The 19150-nt window shown below is 36.4% G+C and overlaps 1 protein-coding gene across 1 annotated transcript in view; it reads right to left on the reverse strand.

The window, feature by feature from the left end:
- Window positions 1–8927, reverse strand: part of LOC148653755 (short transient receptor potential channel 5-like) — an 89354-nt gene extending 80427 nt beyond the window's left edge. The window contains exon 1 of the mRNA XM_088649098.1: window positions 8160–8927. The gene's annotated coding sequence lies outside the window, so the exon portion shown is untranslated. The remainder of the gene's footprint in view (window positions 1–8159) is intronic.
- Window positions 8928–19150: the final 10223 nt, after the last annotated feature.

Below are 19150 nucleotides of genomic sequence, written 5' to 3' on the forward strand. Positions count from 1 at the left end.
ATCTTTCTCTGACAAAGTCTACTTTACAAAATGGCTTTTGCAGTATGCTGAAAAACAAGATAACAGTTGTCCTCTGAAAAGACGTACACTTGTTCTTACAGTGAAGGGAGATGCTGTTTATACAGTATGGCCTTTCTTGTGAGCTGCAGGCTATTTTACGAATGGCACCTGTGAACAGAGCCCACAGCTCGCAAAAAAAGCCTGAATTGCATCAAAATCTTGTAATGGCGTTCTTGTTTCCATACAATGCAGTGAATTTCAACAAATGTACACGGAAGGTGAATCGAAGGTGAAGGTGAATTTAAGTGTCATTAATGGTGACAAGTACAAAGCATTCAACTTATGAATTGAAATATAATTCAGTAAAATCAGTATAATAGTCTTCCTCCATTAAATGTCAGTTTTAAGTGCTGTTTGGAGTTATTTTCTCGAAACCTGGAAACAACCTGATGGAAATCGGTTTATATACTGTATATACAGTATTACGTGCATGTACATATTATCATATTATATTATACTGTATATATTATAGTGATCTATTGCCCAGACTTGGAAATTGGGACACCAAGATACGGACCAAGGGCTTACCAGATTGAATGGCATTGATCTGGGTATTCTGGGCTAGAGGAAAGAGAGCCACCTACTGGCACACCAGAACCACTAACAGCAGCTGCCTAGTTTATTTGGAGCTGTCCCGTCATACTGTAGTAATGATTACGTACAGGAACTCTTACTGTCCAAGATCTGATGAGATCAGATTTCAAGCTGGTAATTTTAGAAAACAAGTTGTGCTGATTTCTCAAAGTGTCAGACTACAGTATATATTTCTGGGGAAAAAAACAGAAATAAATCACACAATAAGATGCAATGTCATTCAGTTTTTGAAGTACGCCCGGGATTCACTTTTCTTTTGCTTATGCAGTTGAACACAGCACAGCGCAAGCCCAGTAGTGAGGAACAATTTTAATTCTTTACCCTCCCAGCCAAATACAGACTGTCAGGTATGACATTGACATGGCAGTCAGCTGAAAAGAGAGCTCTGCATTGCTTATATTTAATTTATATTTCCTACCTGCTCCCTTTAAGTTGTATAGACATTAATGGAACAGTTATATAAGCTACTGAAAAACATTTCAGCAAGCACAAAGAAGTGAAGTTTCAAATATATGATCCTACACAGCTGTGGTAAAACTTTTCCTGTTGTGGGCACGTCACCACAAGAGCACCTTGAATTAAACACAACAGACACCCAGAGCAGAGCTGGGTTTATTCACACTGTACCTGAATAGAACTGGTGTTTCATTGCAAAACAATGACGTTGGTCTTTGCAGGAGGCTGAAGCTGTACTATGACCTTAATTTCTGTGTCCTTTAAATTTAATTTAAAATGTTGTATGCGTCCTATTTTATTTTGAAATTACGAAAGACCCACAAAGTATAAATACCATCACCTCGCGCTAAACCCTGATTGTGAAATAAGAAAGCAATGTACAGTACATGTACATCATTCACGGAACGTTACAGTGACTACAGCTGTATCTTTAATTTCATAATGATGTCGGAAGTGAGCAAATACTGTCCTTAAAGGCTGAACAGTCCTCTGGTTTCGTTTCACAACTCATTTTAATTGTTTAATGGAACAATGAAGAAGTTACCCGTTTTATACATCTTAATCAGTTGGTAAATGACAGGACTTGGCCATCAGTTCTCTATGCATTATGTGCTTCCAAATCTCTTGGCAAGGAGGAAATAGCCTCACTGAAAACCATCTTACTTTACAGCTCTACGGTGAAGCTCCACCATCCCCTCTCAATAGTAGTGCCGGGGCATCTATAGTTGCCCCACTGAAGACATCCAGGGCTAAAGCAAGGACATGTTGACAGACTTGTCTTACTGTATATAAATGCCAATGCTCAGCAGAGTTTTAAGTTTGAAATGGCCCCCATGATCCCAAGCAGTAGAAAGCTCCATACTCAATAACTATTGTAAAGATTCGGCCAGGGAACTGAATGTAGAGGCTCCCAGAGAAGTCGTAGCCTGGAATCTGGAATGAGAACAAGGACTGTTTCTGTCTAGAACAGTGGGCATAAAAGAAGAGGCATCATACCTAAAACATGTGAAGAGTCGTGCTAAGTCCACCCTGTGGCCAAGCAGATAGGGATACATTTCCAATATTAGGAAAGGCCATTATAAAAGAAATAGATACCATGTACACCCCCCCCCCCCCAATATCCTGACAGGGCAGAGAGGGACTAGAGAAGTAAAAACAAGTGCTAAAGATATCCTGTAAAGCAAGAACCAAACAAAATTAGTGAGTAACTTTAAATACCTAATGCCTCTAAGAAACAGCTGAGGTTTAAACTTCTTATTCAAAGCACTAATTAAAAACTAATAAATTGCTATTAAGACCACTAGGTCCTACTCTAACATTTAAAACTAAGTAACTTGACATCTGGCGTGTTTTAAGAAAAACAAGAAAACACAAGGTTCAGTGAGTTGGAAAGCCCTACCCTAGGTTCACTGAAATGTAACTTGCAGGAGCTTTAAATTAATAAACACCAATATTTCACTTATAACATTAAGATCAAATATTTTAATTTGGAATTCCAGATAATAAGCAGGACAATACAGAGTTACAGTTATGATTGAATATTGAGGAAGATCATTTCCTGGGATTAATCAAGAGGCACACTGATACTGTATGTCCTTGGATCATGAATATACAAGTAACCAAACAGAGAATGTGTGTATTCTTAGATTGTCTGATTATTTTAGCTATGTACTGTATATACAGTAAGTATACTGTAATAAAAGAGGCACACACCAGTCTGTTGGACTTAGAATAACAATGATATGCAGGGCCATACATATTTTAAACTGCTTTGTTTTAATTTTTTTCTCCTCAAGAGCTGAAATTGAATAGTAATGTCAAATAAATAATTCAGGCAGTCTAAGGAAGGATGGAAGATATGTTGAGAACCTCTGACTGAGATGACTGAATCACTATCGTTACACAACAGCTGTTATACAAAAATTGAAAAAAAACTCAATGCCTTATGTTTTGAGAAACAGGATATTTCATCTTGTAAACAGGGCTAATGACCGTAAAAATGTTTTCGTGCTGATTAGCTGCTTGGCTGTTTGTTTTTCACCAAAATAATGACAAGACAGGGGCTTTCCTTGACTGGATTCCAAAGATTCAGTAAATGTAAAGAACAACATTGAAGGTACCAGTGAATAACAGAGAGTGAATATACAGTGCTATGCTTCTGGGCACTGTCAGCTGGAGATGGGCAACTCCCTCAATCAAAGCCTATAGTTAATTCAAATCTTTTTTTTAATTTGGAACTGTCAATTATTTTTTCATTATGTATGAACCAACTTTTGGAATTTCCATTTGTTTTAAATTTTTGTAACCAATCTACAGAGAATAAGACAGGCACAAAGACATGTTTCCCCTATACTGCCACCTGCAGAGCCATTTGTCAGTTGTTAACCTCCACTGCGCCTGACAGGAGAGATGGCTGTGATTGGAAGGGATGCACATCTCTCACTGACATCACAGTATGCCTCTGGCTGATTAATCCTCACCCTGCCCAGCACTATTCATAACCACATAAAAGTACTTATGAACAAAAGGATGCTGCTCAGCCTACATATCCCATCTACTGTAGTAGTAGCTAATTGATCAGAGCCAGGGTATTGGCTTCAACAGCATGGATGGGTAGCTTTTTCCATACTCCCACAATCCTCTGGTTCAGACATCAGTACACTGCCACCATGGAAGTCTTGGTCATAGTTGACTAAAGAATGCCTGATGTTTAATTCCAAATTGTCTAAATAAATCTTCTTCAACTATATAATTAAGATTAGAGGTGCTAAAGCTCAGAGTGTCAATTTGATCATGTTTTTAGCATTTTCAGGTCTGTGTTATTAGACAGAAGTGGTTAATTTATCACTTTACTCTATACTTAATATCTCCTAAAAACATCAAAGTTGAAATGAGGGCTTAAGGCTCACCAATGAAGAACAGCAGAGACCTGTTACCATAAGACTTCACTATGAAAGTTTTTTTTTCACTCAATAACCTATTAGTTATTAACCTCAGACAACAATACAATACTGTACATTTCTTTGCCAATCCTTCAGTCTCTTCAACACTTGATTTGTTGTTTTTCATGGTGATGGAGTGAATTTCCAGACTACTAATTAAACAGAACAGCAAAAGTGAACTGCAATGATTTAACGGCGGGCACAAAAACAGAAAACAGTGATTCCTGCGAAGGTAACATGTAGTACATGTGGTACCAATAATTGACATTGGATGAATGTTATAACCCTGCAGAACCTGGACAGAACACCTTAGGATTTCCAGACTTCCATGTGCTATGGCATTTGCAAAGCTGAATAAGTTCTTGACACGATTTTAAGAAAGATGTGCTAGAGGTGTCATTAAAAGGTACAGACGTAAGTACTGTAAATAGCTTTCAGAAATATGAAACATTGCATAATGTCTATACAAAATTAAGCAGTAGGCTACGAACACTGCCATGCCTAATTAAGTAATGGCATAATGTACCGTATCTCACACACTGTAATACAGGAACAAAAGGAGGAGGCGGTCTTATTTAGAACAGCACTGACAGAACAGAAACCAGGGACAGATGTCTGAATCCTTTATTATTGTTGTTGTTATTATTACTGTTATGTTAACCTACGTTACATGAATGCAATATAAACATTGTATTTAGGTTTGCTCTGAAAGACTTTATCAATACTGTTCTTCGTATTTAATCCTTTTCCTAGTTTCATGTCTGTTTTGTATTACACCTTACATACTGTAGTACATGTATATAAGAATGACCCCAAAAGGAGCGCAGTTCAGTGGCATACAGCTTGAACATTACTAAAGGAGGCTCAGGCCTTCAGGGAACACTGAAAGGGTCACAAAGAGGTTACAATGAGACACAGTGTATGCCTCAGAGCCCTCAGGGTGCCTACTATTAAAAATACTTCTATCTCTGTACCTTTGTACAGTACATTGACTTTTAAGAGTAGGACGTGTGAGAACAGTCAAAGAACAGTTACAAACATTGCCAAAGGCTACACCAAAAACGATTCTGAAGTTTTCATTAAACCTAGAACATCTAAACTAATTAGGAGAGCATGGAGTTGTGCTACTAAAAATTAGGAGAGAGGAAAGTACAGATTTGTTTAAAAGGTAATTATTGCATTGTTTACTTATTTAAGTTGTAGGGTGAACAGTTTTCATTGAGAGTTTCACTTTCCCCAATACCAGTACATTAAGGCACAGTATTTACACTGATACCAACAAGAGTAACCAACATTTGGACAATATATTCTCCCCTGCTATCAGTAGGTAGTTGCAGTTGAACACATAAGATACGATGAGCTTTATAGCATATGAGCAACACCTCCAACCAAAGACTTTGGCAGCTTTTTAGTTGGTTTGTTATATTTTTTTCAACATACAGTATGTTTATATGATTCAGTTTAGTTTCATGAATGAATGAGTGAATTCATTAATTAATTTGAAAGGTTCCTTCATTAAATCAAATGAGAGATGAACGAACATGTATATTTTCTATGACCAATAGCATAAATGATTCTGTATAAGTCCTTCCTACTGTACATCAACCAAAACAAAATAATACAGCATTGAGTAACCTTGTATTTACTAGATGTCTCAGAACTGATTGCGGTTCAAAACACTATCATCCCATTTAATTTTTTTTCATTTTTTAGAATAGATAAAACCATTTTAAATGCAGATGACATGACACAACAATTCTCTTATAATACAAATTTACCGATATCCATCACACATGAAAATTTAGTCTATTCTTATCTTTCCCTTAATATTTTACAATTCTTTTGCTTCTAACCAAATTATATACAATCAAAATAAGTCAGATACATACATTTTTATGATTTATGAAGAGGGAAAAATATGTAGAAATATATTCTTAAATCTAGTTTCAATTATTCTGTATAGTATCATCCTAATGATACTCCTAATGATACCCTTAAAGGGTTTTCAGGCAAGGTCAAGTTTCTCAAGTCAGTTTCTCTTTTGAACTCCATTTTTCTACCGCACTAAAATGCATAGTACAGTATGTGAAGAGTCATACTTTAGAACTGGTAATATACAGTAGCTGCGTTTTAGCTTGTGCTAAAATTAATAAAAAAAAACAATTACAGATGTTGGAAGGTCTTTATTAAAAAAAGAAAATTTATTGAAGGAAAATTCAATTAAAATGCATTTAAAATATGTATGACATCTGTACCTAATACCTATACTGTACCTAAGTAGAACAGTCGGTGTACAAAACGAACAAAAAGTGAGTAATGTAAGTAAAATTTGGTTCTTGGAAAAAAAAATCCCAGTCCTTTTACTGTAAGTTTCTAATGAAGTTAATGAAAAATAAATCCCGCACCAAATTCATGCTACTGTACCTTTCGGTTGAGATACATACAGGTAAGGATAGTTCTGATAGAAAAAGAGAGAATTGTTTGTGACAATATTTTGTCAAGGAATAAAACCAAACCTAAATGCAAATTTAATTGTTAATGGAACAATTCAACATGAGTAAAATAGTAACAATAAATAGAATTCTGGGGAAAAAACTTTTCCATAAGCTTGCAGACAAACTTGCTGTATTATTGTCCGGCGCTCATTACTATATTGTAAAACAGTACTGTATATCCTACTAAAGCGCAAGAAACACGATTTTAGTCCGGAATGTCCCGAACAACGAATGTTTACGCACATTTCCGATAGTATATACCTTAAGTGGCATTCGATTTTCAATAAATGTTTTGTGGTCAAGTGTTCTTTTTAGCCCAACATCTGTACAGCTCTGTGTCAATGCAGCATACTGTAGTTAAATCTTTGCGCGATTGATGTATTGAACTTCCATACCAAGGAAGCTTTGGTCTCATCGGTCTAAACGAACACAAAAAACATTCTCCGCACCTAAAATTAAAATGGAATGGAAGTCAAGCGTTTTCAAGCTTTTACAATGACAGTACCATGTGCGGAAACACACAATCCAGTTAATGCCTTAGAAGACATTTGTAATTACTGAGAAAACGTCCGCGGAAAGCTGTAGCGTTCACTGCAGTGAATACAGAATTTCACCCGTGCCTAATCGTATTTCATTACATAGAGCAGCGTGGCACAGAGCTTCGGGCAGAGGTGGGAAGACGAAAGACCAGGAGTGATGTTCTGAAAACAAAGGCACACACGCGAAGACTCTAACCTTCAACAGGCGTATCTTCTTGTGAAACATCTCCAGCGTATTATACAACCACCAGAATAATAAAATGCACGGCCGAAGAGAATGTGCTCGCGGTTTGGAAACCTGTTCTTGAGTTAACGAAGTTGCTTTTTAATATAACACATTTATTCCGACTTGTGCACAAGGAAAAAACAATCTAAATCCGCTATTATGTAATTAAAACCAGATGTGGCTTTTATATGTTACAATTTACATGCATTGTTTTAGTTGCACCAGTAGAGTGTATTTTATATTTCGTAGCCATTTGTTTTTTTTCTGTGAATTGTATACAATTTAAAGTCATTGGATTTATAGCCCTACGCCATATACTTTGAAGTATCAATATATTTAACTGTGTTTTTTGTTCTTTTGTGGAGGACAAACGACGCCAAAGTGCTGTACAGCCTCCTGAGGGTAATCTAATCAGTATCTCACCGTTTGTGTGCTATGACAACAGTCGTATACGTAGTTCGCAGTATTTGTAAATCAGAAAAATGACAGCGGTTATTTTTTCTCCGCCAGAAGACTTAAACCTGTTGGGTTAAATGATTGAAACTTTAGAAATGGCGCTTACAGAAAGCATCTTAATAATTTCCTGTATAGACAGTTATGTAACGTCACATTTAATAGTTTGAATGATTAGTAGCCCTTTCTTTGCAAATGTCACATTCTTCACCGTAATTGCTGCAAATATTTTAAAAAAACATTTTTTGTACGTGAAAGCTGAATTATTAATCTGCTAAGTACCATGCTATAGATCCATACAAGCAAATTGAATATTAACTGTCACTATACAGTGCTGGTGAAAGAACAGCACATGATAGATTTTGTTTGGACAGATAAGACAGAAAGGTCTTACCTGATTGCTTTACATTCTATATCCTTTAAATATATATTTTTTTCCACTGCACTTTGAATGCAAATGATGTTGTTCCTCAGTGGAGCTCAAGAGATCCTCATTGTGTGAGAGAAGGCAAAGCCATTGCAGATCCTTAAGATGATGTTAAATTTCTTCCCCATGTTGAAGGAGCATTCGCACATACTGCACACACACTATCATCCACTCTGGATTGTTGGTGAAAACCAAGGTGATGGCAAAACCATTTTTTTCTTTCCTGCAAGAAAACAAAAAAGGACCTGATGCTTCAGAGATCTGTACTTTTCTTCCCCCTCTCCCCTCCAAGCCCCAAAGACCGCTTCAAAATATTAAAAAGCAAAAAGAGGGGAACAAGGCTTTCTTCTCAAGCCAGACAAATCTCTGCTTTGTGGTGAATTCTAGAGAGACAACACCAAGCTTCCAGTCCTCCTGTGTTTTTTCCTTTCCCTTTCTATGCCTGAGAGCAGCTTATTCTGCTTCCTTTCAGGAGCCCTGGTGTAGGTCCGGAGCACTGGTTGCAGTTGTCATGGTTTTTGATGGAGCAGTAAGTCCCTGTAGCGACATCACCTCCAAGTGATCAGCCTCTCTCTCCTGCCTTCCCCACAATGGGCTCTCGGCTTCAGTCACTAGCGTGCAGCCCATTCTTCTCCACATGCTTCTTTTCTCTCCTCGTCATTTGGGAATTCGTGTTTTTTTTTCAGTCCCTAAAACCTCTGTTTTGCGCTTGAGTCTGCCTGCTTGCTTCCTGACAATCGTTCTTGAAGGTTCCACCCCAATTAACCTAATGTACGTGCTCATTAAGAGCTCATTTTATTGTGCTTTTTTTATTTCTCATGTGGGTGATGTAAGAATCATTTCCTTAAACAAAGCATACAGTACTTTTATTCTCTATGGAATTTTAATTGCTGGAGTAATAGAGGCAAGATCCAGTTTACATCTAAAATTTGCTACAGCATACAGATAAAAGGTGAGGTTGTGTGAAAAGGAAATATTAATATAACAAGGTAAATATTTTTTCGTAGCCTGTTGTAAAACAAAAACTATATTTTTGAATAATTTACAGAATGTACAGTAAATGTCCTACAATGTGCATTGAACACAAATTTTATTTGACATGCAAATCTGTTATCTAAAATGCAAAGAAACCTTGAGCAGTAAATATGTGACTATCAATTTTTTATGCAGTAGTCAGGAGTGCTAGATGGATGTTCAGTTTATGCTTGTGTTAAGGTTTCTAAGTGAAAAAGGATTCAAAATGAACTTGTTTGGTTCCCTGAAATATTAGTATATCAACAGTGATACAATGAACAAAAACAGTGACAACTATGCTAGGGAAGGCAACAGGGAGGTCATGAATTTATTTAACCTACTGTGGGAACTGCTTGCTAATGCACTGAAGAGACACATTGCGTGATCTAATATACAGTATTATACAGTATTCCATGGTAGAGTTTTACAGGCAAGGGAAGCACAGTCTTACAGTGTAAAATGTACCATGAAATTAGGCATCATTTCCCTGTATTTTAACTGCGGTTGTTCTAATTTACCTGCACACGAGAAAAAACCTAATCAACACGAGTCCATTAAATCAATCTGGTGAGTAAATGGAAGAAATAAAGGTTTATTCCATCCTGAAAAGAAAAGAAACACAATGTTTCAGCTGTGGAGCCTTCTTCGTGTGTCACACCTTCTCTTTTCAGCATGGAATAAGCCTTTACTTGTTCCTTTACAGTCTACATGCAGTATGCTGATGCAGCTGCTTACATAAACTGCTGAAAAACTGTCCATTCTGGGCCGAAAGTCAATGTTCCCTTCAGTATGATTGTCTGCACAGTCTGACTTGTAGAGGTGGAAAGGACAGCTCCAAATCATAATTGAATTGATTAATGTTGTTCACTTATTAAACACTGTTGTTCACTAGGAATAACAACACTCAAGAATAAAGTGTCCTGAGAGGATTATGGAGGGCTTGAAAATGTGAAACAAATGTGAAAATGTGGCTTAACCCACTTGGGAACAAACCTCATGGCTATAGGACGAGGGGGCTGGGACCCCCATACAGAATAAGGAATGACCGAGGGGCAGCCGCAGAGGTGAAGATGGGGTGGAGGTGGGATGCGAAAAACATATGCAAGGGTAAAACGGGGATCACATACTGTAGGTATTTATAGTGTCTTAGGGGAAGAAATTACATCAGAACTGTCTAACTGGACATGGTTGTCATCCCTCCTGAATGTTTCGTTACAAAATCCATTTACTTTCATGAGTTGGATTTATACTCCATTGCAGTTGTGGTATTCATTTTTTTTCTTTTATTAGGCTTTTTAAATTTAAATTAACTTTTTTTTACATTACTACTTACTGTAGTATTTGCATTTCTATCTTTCCTACAATGTGACCAATTACTATTATTCCAAAAGACTCCTTTTGCTATTTTTAACAGTCTGTTTGCTAAAGCTTGTTCTTTGCTATTCAAATTAATCAAGACAATAGAATATACAGAGATTCTATTTATATTTCAAGTTCTTTTAAAAGTTGTTAGATTTGTTGATGTGTTCTTTCCCCTTTTCTCAGAAGAATTGTCTGGGTTTTAATTAAACATCTGCTTTCATAGCTAAAGTTTATGTGGATGTTCAAATAAGGTTAATTTGTCATTAATATTGAGGATTCCTACACTTGCTTCCTTTATTTTCCTCATCTGCGTTTTGAATTTCACTAGAATCTACAGAACACAACTTTACAAAAGCCAGAGTAAGTAATTGCATTTTTTAAAGTGTACAATACAGTGAACACATACACAACAATTGTTTTAAAACAGGTTTCTTATTATGATTGCCATTGTTTTATTAGCATATATGATACACACAGAATAGCATTTATTTAATATAGATATGAAATAACTATTTAAAACAATATTAGAATTTAGCTGTGATTACATCTGGTCAGTGTAGCTAGATTTCAAATGTATAATATTTTGAATCTCTTTACCATTCCAAAGTAAAACAAACAAAATAAAATAGATTTAACAATGAATAAACAACAGAGACAGGATGACCTAGAAAATTATAAAATACTTTAATCATTAGTCTAATGTGGATTTCCTAAAAAGAAAATTTCCCATAAATGAACAAAAAGCTAACATTTCAAGGTTACAAAACATCCTCTGTAGATTTAAAACAGTTTTTCACTCTCACTCTCTTTTCACTTGAGAACAAGGTCCCGAAATATAAATACATTTATATTATATTTATACATTAGGTCCTTTTTATCATTTTTTCTATGTGTAAGAAGAATTAAAAATTGAATTTGCAGCCCCTAACCTAAACTGTTGCCACTCAAAAAATATAAATATCCTCTATTACATCTGAGGTTCCTTTGTTTTTAGATGTTTGTCACCTGAGTAATTCTTCCCCATTCTGGATTCAAGTTGGCAATTTCTTAACATGTCTAAGTTTTTCTATATATGGAACTTAAAATATTAAAGACAGTGCCTAATCTAAAGTTTAGCAGAATTACATTTTGATATTCTTAATAAAATTTTTTAGAGGTTAATAAAAGGTTTAGAGAAGTGGACCACAAGTACTATAGATAGTGATACTGGAGAAATGTATGTTTATACCACATTAAGGTTAAAACACACTTTACACCGGTGATAAATGTATGTACTGATTAAATACAAATAAGTGTAATTTTCACAAGATTCCGAAAGGAGAATGTGTCTAATTTCAACTAATGTCTTTATGTACACTAGCGTGCAAAGGTCTTAAGCATTTCATATTGTCCTACTCACATCTCATTTCTCTCACATCTTTCTGTCTTTAGCCTATTTGTTTCATGAATGTGCAGAAGAGCAAGTGATGTTAATGAGGTGAAGCATTTTTGAAGGAGTAAAGGAAGTTCTATCCATCCATTTTCTAACCACTTCTTCCAATTCAGGGTTGCTGGCAAGCTAAAGCCTATCTCAGCAAGCAAAGGGACAAGGCAGGGTACACCAGAGATTCAAACACTATCACCAGGGCTGAAACCAGTCATTTTAGGGGAGAACATACAGTACAAACACCACATAAAGACCACCCCAGGTCTGGAATGTAACCCAGGACCCCAACACAGCAAGGCAACAATGCTAACCATGATGCCATCATATCTCCAAAGTAAAGGAAGTTCCTAAATAAAATTAAGAAGACCTGTGTTCTATTGCTAAATAAAATGTATTAGCTTCTGCAACACTTCATCTTGGCTTCTTACAGTATGTATGGCTTACTTTGAAAACAATTTCATCTGAATGAAATTGCTTTTTCAAAGATGCACCAGGAACACTAAGCTTGGATCTGAACCCAAAACCCTTCATATCTCCTAATGTCTCCTACACTCGGTTGACCCCAGTTCCATGGTGATTTGGCAGAATCTTTCTCTCTAATTCATGGCCCCTAATACATAAATAAATCCCCCAAACCACCTTTCACGATAATGCTGAATGTCTTATAGGAATTATGAAACATGGACCAACACAATGTGTCTTTTAATTACTGGTGTTTGTGATTTTATTGCTGTCTTAGGCTACTGTTATCTGCATCTTTTACATCTTAACCAAATGTGACTGTAAATTGCTTTGTATTAAAGGATCTGCCAAATGCATAAATGTAAATGTATTACTGACTAAGTAGATGATGAATGTAATTCATGTCAATAGGCTTCGCAGGGATGAAATTTTAGTTTTAGTTGTGCATTTACCTGTTTGATTCCTGCTGATATTGAGAGACGTTGACCTACAGTAGCTGCTGTGATGTTTCATGATAGCAAAATAGTCCTGCACTCTTTTCTCTTAGGGAATGCTATTACAGAACAGAATTGTTTTGTCAGCTGTGTTTGATGTATACTGTAGAGTAGGTAGGGAAAAATAAATTATGACAGCTCAGAATATACAGTACTGTATATTGAGAGGCGTTACAAGTGCAACAAATGAATATTGAAAGTGCAATAAACGAAAATTGAATTTTTTTTGGTCTTTCAGTATACAATACATGGAAAACAAAAACAGTTTAAAAATGTTTATATTCGAATTTTGGACTCGTATCTTATTTAGATCTCTTAAATCTCTGATAGCTGATTTAAAATTTCTATAACCGATATTCTGAATCTATGGTTGTTAATGGGTGTGTTTTCTGCCTTAGACCTCAAGCTGTTAACAGAGTCATAGGCACAATCACAAAGACATTCTTTCTCATACCCATGTTACGTTGACTGGAGGAGCTCTGTAATTCAAGGTGACTACCAGTTCACAAGGGTCTTGCTCTGCTTTGTCAATCCAAACATCAAATATCTGAACTGTAGGGCTCAGCCTGGGTTTGGATGAAATCTCTTTGATTGAGCTTTTCAGAACCAGCAATGTTTAGGCTGCAGAAGCTGCAACAGCCCGTTTTGTAAAAAAATTCTTCCATACATCGATTTAGTAAATGTGGGACACTGATGGCTTTTTTTCATTTCTTACAGCAACCTAGCCTGAACATCTTCATGTCTTTTTTTTTACTCAGATGCCTCTCAACTTGCTGCTGAAAATGACCAAAACTCAGCTTTCATCAGAATAAGTCTGCCTCTGGAACTATAGTGATGGGGCATTGCAATGCCTTATAAATTCTTACAGGGCTTGAGCTGTGCTGGTTGAAGTATTCCTATGTCCGTAGCAATCAGCAAATGGTATTTTTTTTCTTATTGCACTGTGTCAGTTTTTGCTCATGAAAGTATTTTTTTTCCACTGGGCAATTCATTCTTTATTCTACCCCTGAGAGGAAGCGTCTATCAGTCTGGAAGGCCAAGTAATTTAATTATATTGATTAGCAGTAAATGTTACTATACGCAGCAGCATTTTTCACTTCTAGTCAACTTGAATAGACTCTGGTCAATATTCATTGAGTTGATCTGGAACTTCCTTGGATCCAGATGTCTTTGCTTTTTACTTTGTTTTTCTGAGGTAACAGTTTTACCTAATTAATCAACAATAAATACTACATCAATTTTCCATCAAAGTTGTCATTTCAGGAAAGTAATGTTATGATACACATAATCAATTTCTACAACTGTGAATCATACCGATTCTGGAGTGTTTCTTCGTTTTGGTTTCATAACTTTATTGTGGACTGTTCTATCTTGGTTGCCTTTCCTAAGTAGTTAAATCCATCAGCAGGACATCATTTGAAGCATCAGCTTCATTAAGTTAGACGGGTTCCTACAGCCCCTGGCAAAATTAATTTCTTTAATAAAATTTTTTCTTTAATCTCTCAATAGCCACTTTCAAACTGCAAAAGGAATCTATTGTTTAATAAAAGGGGTGTTTTTAAAATTTAAGTATAATGTGTTTTAGAGCTCTTCAAAAGGTTTGCCACGCTATTCTTTTTTTTAATTTTTTTTTTAGTGGACTAAATGCATACAGAGTCATAATTTAAGTTTTTCACACAGCTCATGAGCTTTCACATGCGATTTTATGCTTATTTAATCATATCAATTATTTTAGTAGACCAATACAATATTCCTATATCACTGTTACGTCCCAGTGTGTGTTCTGTGTGTGTTTTTTTCTATTATGTCCACACTGCTGACCCTTGATTGTTCTCCCTTCCCCATTGGCCCACCATTACACCACACTTTCCGAAGATGTCATCATCAATTAGCTCTCAGCCAATCGGAACACATTTTCTTCACTATATAACATGGAGGTTTTCAGCAAGGAGAGGCCTTTTGTTTGACTTTGGTCCTGTTTGGTTTTGGTTATCGCTTCGCTTCTGGTTATTGCTTCGGCTTCGTTTGTTGGTTTGTTTTGCTTTGTGTGTGTGTATTTTTGTATAGCTTCGGCTTTGTTGTTTTGTTGGTTTTTTGTTAGTTTCTTTGTACTTTTGTTTGTTTGTGTGTTCATCCTTGTTTTGCCATTACCTTGTCCTAAAGTGTTACATGTTCTTTTGTACCCTGCTCCTGTTGATTACTCTTGTTTTCCCTTATTTGTATTCCTGGTTCACTTGTGTTTTTGTGTGAACTTTTGTATATAAGGTTAGTTTAGGTTGTTGGGTACACTTACACACTTAGTTGATTTTGTATTAGTACACTAGTTTAGTACAGGTGAGTGCCGTTTGTCTTGTATGGTTTTGGGAAGTCAGTGCAGGTTAGCTAGGGTGTTGAAGACGCCGAAGACCGTATGTTTCGGGTTTTCTTTTGTAGTCAGATTAGCTTTCCCTCACTGTCCTAGCCAGCTCCATTTTGTTTGTTATTTTCTTTCCTTTGGCACCACTCTAGTTCCTTACCCTTGTTATCACGCTTCCTAGTCCCTCACCAAAACCCCCCTGCTTCCAAAAGAATTATCCTAAATGTTACACCCCTTGACCCCTAGACACTTGGGGTCGTAACAATCAGATATTAGTCTTATATATGTCCATTAATATGTAGGTATTACTTCATAGTATAGTATATCAGAAGTTTCAAACTGAACTTCAAACTTAACCTCATTGAAAGAACTTAAGGAAAATAACACTTAACAAAACCCAATAAACACATCAACTACAATACCGCAAAGTTCAGTTTTCATAGTTATTATACACTGATCCTAATCCATCCATTGATCCATTTTCTGTTTTATCCAATACAGGGTTGCAGGGGAGTCGGAGCCTATTGTGGCAGGCAACAGAGCAACAGGCACATGGCAGGATACAGCCTGGACAGGATGCCAGTCCATCACAGGGCACACAGACACTAACGCACACACTCACACCAGAGCCAGTTTTTTGTAGAAGCCAATTAACCTACCAGAACAGTATGTTTTTGGACTATGGGAGGAAACCCATGTGAACATGCGTAGAACATAAACACTCCACACAGATAGACCCCTAGGGATTGGGCCATGTGTTGGGAGGCAGCAATACAAACCAATGTGCCCTCTGTTATATATTTTTCTCTTGCATAATCCAACACCAGATATATCACAAAGTTCAAGTGCTTTCAAAAGGGATCTAGTTCTTACTTAATTGTATTTTATTGTTCTTAGACTGATTTTCCAGATACTTTTAGTATTGTGTCATAGCTATCCTACTAGTAATTATTTTCCTAATCAAAATACACACCCTAATTTTTTACACTGACTGATAAAAAAAAAGCTACAATGCCGAGTTAAACATCCATCACAGCAAAAAAAACGAAAACCTTCATAGTAATTATTATCCAAAACAAAATACACACCCTAACCTGGAAATAATATTTTAATCCCTCTTTGTTTAGGGTGTGCTTTACCATTAAAATAATTGTCCAGAAAAGGTTTTTTAACATTATTCACAAAGTTTTAAAAATGAACTAAATGTTTAGTCACATCTTCACTTTTTCTTGAATGAGACAATGTCATACAGCCCAGCTAGGTTCTGGTTAAACTGGTAACACTGGTAACATGTCAGTTTTTGGGATGTACTGGTTGTTGGGTGTATATGGAAATCATTTTTATTGGAGATATCGCCAAAGTTTGGTACATAAATTTGACAGAGGCTTTTTCCAACAGATTTACAGCTGTACTTGCTTCCAAAGGTGCTTCCAGGTGTGCGTATTAACTCAGGGGCTAAGTATTAACTCAGTTACCCAATAATGATATTTGAGTTTTGGAATTTAAATGTAAAACAATATTGCAATGCAGTATGGTGTGTAGATAAGAGGCACTATCACAACATAATGTGAAGCTACTCTTTTTGTTGGCACTGTATATTCTCAATTAGTCATTGTTGGCAAATGCCTTTACTATGATTATTTACTTTTGTATTAAGATTTTTGCTTATAATTAAGTATTTTTCTGTTTATCCATTTTCCCTGTCTTAAATGGGAACTGCTGTCCCATTTTTTTCAGACCGGTAATGACCAAAATTAATTAATTAAATAGGAATAGAAAAATTTTACAATTTTGGAATTAAGAACAAAATTGTGAACTTAGTGAACATACTGCAAATCACCATGTTGTTGCAAACTCCTGGTCTTGACACCGACAAGGGCAAAAGTTCCCATGAATTGTGACTTACTGTACTGCAGCCCTTCCTGCTCACTAGTCACTGCAATGATTAATTATAATGAGATGTGCGAGCGAATAAGTGCAGCTTATGTCGCAGAAATGTTCCAACATGAACTGAGCCAACATGAAAACCATCACAAAATGTACAGTATGCCAAGCCTGCTTGTTTATAATATAAGCCCACTTCATGACATTGGAAGTTTTATTGCCTCATTCTGAATCACAGAATATGGTATTACTCGTACCTGGAAATTTACAAGTTACTGTGTACATTTTACTTTTATTGTGGTTTGAAATGCACTCATCAGTGCTGATTCTTTCTAGCCCTGAAATATAAAAAGTAGTGTTGGAGTTCCCCTTTAATACAATCTCCAACAAAAATGAATTAATTCATAAAGGTGAAATATTACTTATTAAAAAGAAAGTGAATTGTAGAATTTTGCTAAAGTGCAACTAAAGCTGTTAGACAGTAATTCTTCTGAGAATTAGAAAACAGCTGAATGAATCAGGTCACATTTCATTGAGAGACAAATGGCTCAAAATATCAGTAGAGTTTCGTGTACTTGAGATTTTGAGCAGCTATTAGTTATTTGAATTGGATTGAACTTGTGGTCACATGACGGGCCTAGCTTTTATATCTGTTGCATGAGAGACTGGTGGTCACCATTGAGTTACTGTATGTACTGCGCTTAAGGTATATCTGCCACTCACTTATGTACTGTATGTCTCTGCATTTTAGCTGTTCTGTGCCTTATCTGCATTTGGTATTCTTGCACACAGCTGCTGAATCTGATCAAACTCATGAAGACAGTCCGACTGAGTTTAAGCATGCCTTTCTTTGTACTGTATGTGTTTTTCTACAAGTCTGCAATTCTCTCACATAGACTTTCTGAGTCTTATTCTGAAGGACTGAACTGCAGTGTTACTACTTTATACATCTCATCAGATTTCAGAAGCTGAGAAAGTTTGGGCCTGGTTAGTACAGGGACTGGAGACTTCCAACAAAAACACGTTGCTACTGTTGTGTTGGTGGACCTGCAGATGGAGCTCTTCCTACTGGATCAGAATTTCTAATTGTGTACCCCAGAATAATGATTGTGCTCTAGGCGGCACTGTCCTTCAGTTTAAGCATTAAACATACTGTAAATCCTGACATCTATGTCATTGAATATCTCTTTTTTTATTATATTCTTAATATAGAGAGATTTCCTGTTTCAATGGGGTTCTAAGGAATGCTTGGGAGGGATGAGGGCAGGCAGGACTAATTAAGCTCAGCTGCCGCAACCCACAACTAATCCTGACATAATTTCTCAGATTCCCATATACAGTATACTACATGTCACTCTCTCCTCTCCCTCGTTCATTTTACATCCCTCCTCCATTCCATCTCCACCTTTGGAGCTGCCCCTTGGCTACTTTTTCACCAGGCATGAGGGTCCCAGCCTTCCCGTCCTGTGGCTGGGAGGCTGGCCTTCAACCAAAAGGGCTAAGCCAGGTTTTAACAAGCTCAATAAACGATTCTCCTTTCACTCGATCTTCAGTTGCCCTCATGAATTAGTATTTGGGCTTGTGCAGTTCATTACACTGCCCTTTATTTCAAATGGTGAAGTAAATTCTCACTCCTCCCCCTTATCTGCTGTGAAGGGCTGCAGGTATAGAATGGCTGCCATGTGTCACCCAGTAGTAGCGTAACAGTAGTAGAGGAGTCTATTGCCATATATACATGTACAGGACATTGGAATTCTTATTCACGCTGATCTCTCAGGACAAACACAGTACAACAGACACCACCACACAATGTAGACAGTACGTTACATCATAATAAATAATAACAGAAGAATATATATGTTGTGAAGAACAATTAATATGTAGTAGTGAAAAAACATGATAGACCATGCAAAAAGTGCATAGTCTACCGGATGTGTATTGAGTCTGAGGCATTGCAGTT

The sequence above is a fragment of the Lepisosteus platostomus genome, chromosome 10 (genome assembly GCF_059453375.1).
Source record: "Lepisosteus platostomus isolate fLepPlt1 chromosome 10, fLepPlt1.hap1, whole genome shotgun sequence".
Taxonomy (NCBI): Eukaryota; Metazoa; Chordata; class Actinopteri; order Semionotiformes; family Lepisosteidae; genus Lepisosteus; species Lepisosteus platostomus.